This window comes from Cherax quadricarinatus, chromosome 50, assembly GCF_038502225.1.
Source record: "Cherax quadricarinatus isolate ZL_2023a chromosome 50, ASM3850222v1, whole genome shotgun sequence".
In the NCBI taxonomy this organism is placed as follows: domain Eukaryota; kingdom Metazoa; phylum Arthropoda; class Malacostraca; order Decapoda; family Parastacidae; genus Cherax; species Cherax quadricarinatus.
In genome coordinates, this window is record NC_091341.1 from 11,466,771 (window position 1) to 11,474,898 (window position 8,128).

The window sequence follows — 8,128 nt, forward strand, 5'->3', positions numbered from 1 at the left end:
AGGTGCTTGACCAGGTATGTGTGTGTGTGTGTGTGTGTGTGTGTGTGTGTGCTCAATGATTTGTACTTAGTGATTTGTGTTTACAGGTTCGAGTCCTGGCTCCTAGCTTCATTGGTTCCTAGCCTCTTGGGCTTTATCGCATATTTTCTTGAAGCTGAGTACGCAGTTTAGCTCCACCATTTCTTTATCCATCTTCTTCTTCTTCTTTACGGAACTATTCTCTACCCTTCCTGTGGATTGTTCGTGTTTTTAGACTACATGCGTCTTCCCTTGTCTCTGTTGCTCACACATCAAACTGTCTGTCTATCCATTATATCAATTCTTGTTGAGTGTGTGTGTGTTTATTTCTGGATGAGTGTTTGGGTTTATAAGAAAATAAGAAAGGAGGAACACTACAGCAGGCCTATAGGCCCATGCCAGGCAAGTCCTTATCAAACCCCCAACCCACTAACAAAAAAATATGGGTCAGTGTGTTTGACCGTCGGTGTTTGTGGGCGGAGGGAGTGCTTGTGTAACCTGGTGTTTGTGTACTCACCTAATTGTACTCACATAATTGTGGTTGCAGGGGTCGAGACTCAGCTCCTGGCCCCGCCTCTTCACTGATCGCTACTGGATCCTCTCTCTCTCTGCTTCCTGAGCTTTGTCATACCTCTTCTTAAAACTATGTATGGTTCCTGCCTCCACTACTTCACTTGCTAGGCTATTCCACTTGCTGACAACTCTGTGACTGAAGAAATACTTCCTAACGTCCCTGTGACTCGTCTGAGTCTTCAGCTTCCAGTTGTGACCCCTTGTCCCTGTGTCTCCTCTCTGGAACATCCTATCTCTGTCCACCTTGTCTATTCCCCGCAGTATCTTGTATGTCGTTATCATGTCTCCCCTGACCCTTCTGTCCTCCAGTGTCGTCAGTCCGATTTCCCTTAACCTTTCCTCGTACGACATTCCCTTGAGCTCTGGGACTAGCCTTGTTGCAAACCTTTGTACTTTCTCTAACTTCTTGACGTGCTTGACCAGGTGTGGGTTCCAGACTGGTGCTGCATACTCCAGTATGGGCCTAACATACACAGTGTACAGTGTCTTGAACGATTCCTTATTAAGGTATCGGAACGCTATTCTCAGGTTTGCCAGGCGCCCGTATGCTGTAGCGGTTATTTGGTTGATGTGTGCCTCCGGTGATGTGCTCGGTGTTATGGTCACCCCAAGGTCTTTCTCCCTGAGTGAGGTCTGTAGTCTTTGTCCACCTAGCCTATACTCTGTCTGCGGTCTTCTTTGCCCCTCCCCAATCTTCATGACTTTGCATTTGGCTGGATTGAATTCGAGAAGCCAGTTACTCGACCACATGTCCAGCCTCTCCAGGTCTCTTTGCAGTCCTGCCTCATCCTCGTCCGATTTAATTCTTCTCATCAACTTCACGTCATCTGCGAACAGGGACACTTCAGAGTCTATTCCTTCCATCATGTCGTTCACATATATCAAAAATAGCACTGGTCCTAGAACTGACCCCTGTGGGACCCCGCTCGTAACAGGCGCCCACTGTGATACCTCTTCACGTACCATGACTCGTTGCTGCCTCCCTGTCAGGTATTCCCTTATCCATTGCAGTGCCCTTCCTTTTACATGTGCCTGATCCTCCAGCTTCTGCACTAATCTCTTGTGGGGAACTGTGTCAAAGGCCTTCCTGCAGTCTAGGAAAACGCAATCTACCCAAGCCTCTCTCTCGTGTCTTACTTCTGTTACCTTGTCATAAAACTCCAGGAGGTTTGTGATACAGGATTTGCCTTCCATGAACCCATGCTGGTTTTCATTTATAATCTTGTTCCTTTCCAGGTGTTCGACCACTCTCCTCCTGATAATCTTCTCCATGACTTTGCACACGATACATGTCAGAGACACAGGTCTGTAGTTTAGTGCCTCGTTTCTGTTTCCTTTCTTAAATATGGGGACTACATTAGCTGTCTTCCATTTCTCAGGTAGTTGCCCAGTTTCAAGGGATGTGTTGAAGATTGTGGTTAGAGGCACACACAGCATCTCTGCTCCTTCTCTAAGGACCCATGGGGAGATGTTGTCCGGTCCCATCGCCTTTGAGGTGTCAAGGTCACTTAAGAGCTTCTTCACCTCCTCCTCAGTTGTTCGTATGTCATCCAACACTTGTTGGTATATTCCCTCTTGATGTTCCCTTCTGTTCTGTCTTCCCACAGCCCTTCCTGTCTATACTGTAAAAACTTCCTTAAATCTCCTGTTCAGCTCCTCACATACCTCCTGATCATTTCTTGTGAGTTCTCCACCTTCTGTCCTTAATGACTGTTGTCTTCCTCCTGATGTGGCTATACAACAGTTTCGGGTCAGTCTTGATTCTCGATGCTATGTCATTTTCATACTGTCGCTGGGCCTCCCTCCTTACCTGTGCGTACTCATTCCTGGCTCTGCGACTGATCTCCCTATTTTCGTGTGTTCTCTGCCTTCTGTACTTTTTCCATTCTCTATTGCACTTTGTTTTTGCCTCCTTACACCGTCGGGTGAACCAGGGGCTTGTTCTGGTCTTCCCGTTGTTACTGTTGCCCTTGGGAATGAACCTTTCCACTGCCTCCTTGCATTTTGTTGCTACATATTCCATCATTTCATTTACTGGCTTTCCTGCCAGTTCTCTGTCCCACTGGACCTCCCGCAGGAAGTTCTTCAACCCTATGTAGTCCCCTCTTTTATAGTCAGGCTTTTCCCATTCTACTCCTGTTATTCTCTCCACTTGCAGCTCTACTATGTATTCAAAGCAGAGAACCACGTGGTCGCTAGCTCCTAGGGGACTCTCATACTTGATGTCCTCAATGTCTGAGCTGCCCAGGGTGAACACAAGGTCCAATCTTGCTGGTTCATCCTCCCCTCTCACTCTGGTAGTGTCCTTAACATGTTGGTGCATGAGGTTTTCCAGCACCACGTCCAACATCCTGGCTCTCCATGTTTCGGGACCCCCATGTGGCTCCAGGTTTTCCCAGTCAATCTCCCTGTGGTTGAAAACCCCCATAACCAGCAACTTTGCTCTGCTGGAGTGAGCTCTTCTTGCCACCTCAGCAAGTGTGTCCACCATTGCTCTGTTGCTCTCTTCATATTCCTCTCTTGGCCTCCTGCAGTTCTGTGGTGGATTATACATCACTGCATTGACCACTTTGTGTTCCCCCGACTGAAGTGTACCTGCTATGTAGTCTCTTTCTCCCGTCTCATCTATTCCTTCCATTTTCTCGAATTTCCATCTGTTTTTTACGAGCAGAGCAACCCCACCTCCCCCCTGCCCCTTCTATCTTTCCTCATGATCTGGTATCCTGGTGGGAAGATTGCGAAAATAAAATTACAAATGTTTTCGCCGAGATAGCCATAAGATATTATTTCAGAAAACATCACGTTAAATTTAGCCTTCTCGTCTGCACGTCAGTGCTAGAGAAATTTTCGTTCGCGTTATATATAACGATGATAAAAACTGATGGGAGTTAAACGTGTAAAACAATGTGTGTTGAAAATTTTAGTTTTGCTTTAATCTGACAGTCAGATGTTGGCTATCAGACATATCAGTCGGATGTTGGCTATCAGACTTATCAGTTGGATGTTGGCTATCAGACTTATCAGTCGGATGTTGGCTATCAGACTTATCAGTCGGATGTTGGCTATCAGACTTATCAGTTGGATGTTGGCTATCAGACTTATCAGTTGGATGTTGGCTATCAGACTTATCAGTCGGATGTTGGCTATCAGACTTATCAGTCGGATGTTGGCTATCAGACTTATCAGTCGGATGTTGGCTATCAGACTTATCAGTCGGATGTTGGCTATCAGACTTATCAGCCGGATGTTTGGTATCAGACTTACCAGTTGGATGTTGGCCATCAGACTTATCAGTCGGATATTGGCTATCAAAGTTAACAGCCGGATGTTGGATATCAAAGTTAACATTCAGATGTTGGCTATCAGACTTGACACAGACTAGCCTTAATAATGGCTCGAGTCAACAGGAAATTCTAGCGATAGGCAGACACAGAGACAGAGACAGACAGACACACGCTGACGAAATTGATCAACATTGCGTGAGGGGAAGATTGAGTCAAGTGATAATGAGTCACACGGGGGTAAAAAATAAGCAGAAATGCTGGGAGAACAGACAGCGTCCCGTCCTTAATTACCTGTCTAAATTAGATTTCATGTCAGTTAATTAACCGTGTTTTTAAGTGGTAATGAATCTAAGTGGGCTGTCATGCAAAGGGGGGGGGGAAGGTAAGTCAGGGTGACGCTACTTAATTATTCGCATGATTGAACTACTGTTGCATTCATGGTATGTAGCGTTAGATCCGTTCTTGTTACACTCTCCATCGCAGCAAACAACAATAGCAACAACAATAACAGCACTAGCTGTGGCGGGAGCAGCAGTGCCCACAGCAACATAAACCGCAGCTGCCGTAGCAGCATTACAATCAACAGCCACATCAACACCGACAGTAGCAACAAATTCAAAAGAAACAAAAACAGGAATAGCAGTAGCAACTACAGCAGTACCACTTACGTAAGTGGTAGCAACAGTAGCAGCAGCAGTAGCAGCAACGCCAGCAGCAACAACAATAGAAGAAACAGTTCCTGCAGCATTTTCAGTAGAAACAACAGCAGGCGCACCAGCGGAACCTTCAGCAGGCAAAGGAACAGCAGAAAAATTTGCAGCAGCATGGACAGCAACACGAGCACCAACATTAGCAGAAGACTCAAGAAGAACAGAAACAGAAGCAGGAGAAGAAGCAGAAGTAGAAAATGTCACTATAAACTGGACAACCCTTGCGAATTTTTCTCTTCTATTGTTTGTAGAACTTTTCTGTTTTCTTCCACGTCATAAGCTGATAAGTCACCACGAGCTGGGAGCAGCTGGTCAGCTTTATGCTTCATGGTGCTGTAGTTGCACCACATAAAATACTGAATGAAATACTAATGTATTTCATGAAAGACGTCATGAAATGATGCACACTGTAAGAACATAAAATCATTTTTAATGGTTGATGAATCCGTCAGTGTTACTAGGAATTTCGAGGTTGAAATTTTACGAGGCTTAATTACCAGAATAACTATATGAACTCTTCCTCACGAGTGATTATTATCATCATTAATTATTAGTAGTAATAGTAATAGTAGTAATCTTATTATTAGTAGTTTTGCTCTTATTTTATCAATTATGTATTATTATTATTATTTCTGCTATTGTTATTATTATAATTATTATTATCTTTCACAAGAATGAAGTTGCCGAATAAAATCAGAGTTAATTAATGAGTGAAAAACCACATTCAAGGTAATTAGCTTCATGGTTGGACAGCGGTGTAAATCGAAAATTTATGCCTGGAAAAATGTATTGAGAGTGTATCGAAATAAAAAAAAATCTATAATATTTGCTATATAATGCATGTGGGTTTAGCGCTTTCTTTCAATGTAATAATAATAATAATAATAACATATGCTATGTTCTGTATTTTCAAAAATTTATGACTGGTGGTGCGAAGGCGAACGTAGTTTTAATTAATAACCCTCGTGTACTAGATACGCTTTAAAAAAATGTGATTCTAAATGTCTGTATAAGAAAATCTCAAGGGTGCGTGGCGGTACATGGAAGTGCTAGTAGGCAGAGATATGTTGTAGACAGATATGTAATGGTCACCGCCTTCTGGTACGTTAGTGAGGAGTTGGTCACATATGCATTCTTCGACCTGGAGACGGGTAGATATCAAGAGGAATACGATGGAAGTCTTGGACAAGGGGAGTTTGCAGGATTCCGACAAACAAGATTGTTGTGACTGCAGCATCCTAGGATGGGAAGACCGCCGCTGATTTTGTCACCGGATCTTCCAGGAGATTCTCTCGACAGCTTATCCTTGCTATAGGATTATTCAGTGTCAATCTGGTTGAGTGGTATAATCACAAAGATTATAAGACTGAGTCTGAATGCGTGCAAGGACTCCATGTAGTTTATGATTCCACTGAGTGATACGTTGGCTTTCTTAAAGAGAACACTTGAATCATAACTTCTTATCTCCCCTGTGCTTACAGGTTTAGAGTGACCCTAAGAAATCATAATAAGATAACAGTAGGATATGGGCCCCGTGAACTCTTCCCTATACAAAATACGAGCGACTATTGTAGAAGAAAGGGATCTCGGCTATTCCTGTGATACCTAAATGCACTTTGATTTAGATGTACTTAATACCTGTTACTTTTTACAATTTCATTGAGAAAGTAACGCCTCTAAATTTACTTTAATTAGGATAAATCTTTCGTTTTAGCGTTTCTCACGTTTCCAATAATTTTAAGCGTCAGCATTTCAATATCTGAACCATTTATATATTTGCCCCTCCATTATATACATTTTTTTTATTTTATTATCACACTGGCCGATTCCCACCAAGGCAGGGTGGCCCGAAAAAGAAAAACTTTCACCATCATTCACTCTATCACTGTCTTGCCAGAAGGGTGCTTTACACTATAGTTTTTAAACTGCAACATTAACACCCCTCCTTCAGAGTGCAGGCACTGTACTTCCCATCTCCAGGACTCAAGTCCGGCCTGTCGGTTTCCCTGAACCCCTTCATAAATGTTACTTTGCTCACACTCCAACAGCACGTCAAATATTAAAAACCATTTGTCTCCATTCACTCCTATCAAACACGCTCACGCATGCCTGCTGGAAGTCCAAGCCCCTCGCACACAAAACCTCCTTTACCTCCTCTCTCCAACCTTTCCTAGGCCGACCCCTACCCCGCCTTCCTTCCACTACAGACTGATACACTCTTGAAGTCATTCTGTTTCGCTCCATTCTCTCTACATGTCCGAACCACCTCAACAACCCTTCCTCAGCCCTCTGGACAACAGTCTTGGTAATCCCGCACCTCCTCCTAACTTCCAAACTACGAATTCTCTGCATTATATTCACACCACACATTGCCCTCAGACATGACATCTCCACTGCTTCCAGCCTTCTCCTCGCTGCAACATTCATCACCCATGCTTCACACCCATATAAGAGCGTTGGTAAAACTATACTCTCATACATTCCCCTCTTTGCCTCCAAGGACAAAGTTCTTTGTCTCCACAGACTCCTAAGTGCACCACTCACTCTTTTCCCCTCATCAATTCTATGATTCACCTCATCTTTCATAGACCCATCCGCTGACACTTCCACTCCCAAATATCTGAATACATTCACCTCCTCCATACTCTCTCCCTCCAATCTGATATTCAATCTTTCATCACCTAATCTTTTTGTTATCCTCATAACCTTACTCTTTCCTGTATTCACCTTTAATTTTCTTCTTTTGCATACCCTACCAAATTCATCCACCAATCTCTGCAACTTCTCTTCAGAATCTCCCAAGAGCACAGTGTCATCAGCAAAGAGCAGATGTGACAACTCCCACTTTGTGTGTGATTCCTTATCTTTTAACTCCACGCCTCTTGCCAAGACCCTCGCATTTACTTCTCTTACAACCCCATCTATAAATATATTAAACAACCACGGTGACATATATATATATATATATATATATATATATATATATATATATATATATATATATATATATATATATACATATATATATATATATATATATATATATATATATATATATATATATATATATATATATATATATATATATATACATACATACATGTGTGTGTGTGTGTGTGTGTGTGTGTTTCTAGAGGAATGTAAGTCATCTGGTGACACTACTTTTAATACTGTCACGAATATGAAGAAGCGCCTATGGCCTACAGGGTAACAAACCCTTGTGCACTGTATCCTCATTTGTCACTAATCACGCGATATTTTGTAAGCAGCGAAGCTGTTTACAAAATATTACTCAAGCTTCGCTGTTACACGAATCTTGAGTGAGGTGAATTGGTGCGTAAGCGGATACAATTACACAGTTTTATTTATTGTAATCCGTATCAGCTTTTTTGGGGGCACTTATCGGTGTTCTCTCCCTCAGTCAAATCGTTCCCCTCCTCTGTCTTTTTTTTTTCATGACTCTATTGTCGATTATGTTTGATTACTTTTATCGTCTTCTCTCCCCTCGATTACTTTACTTTCTCCCTTCCTCTGTTATGACCC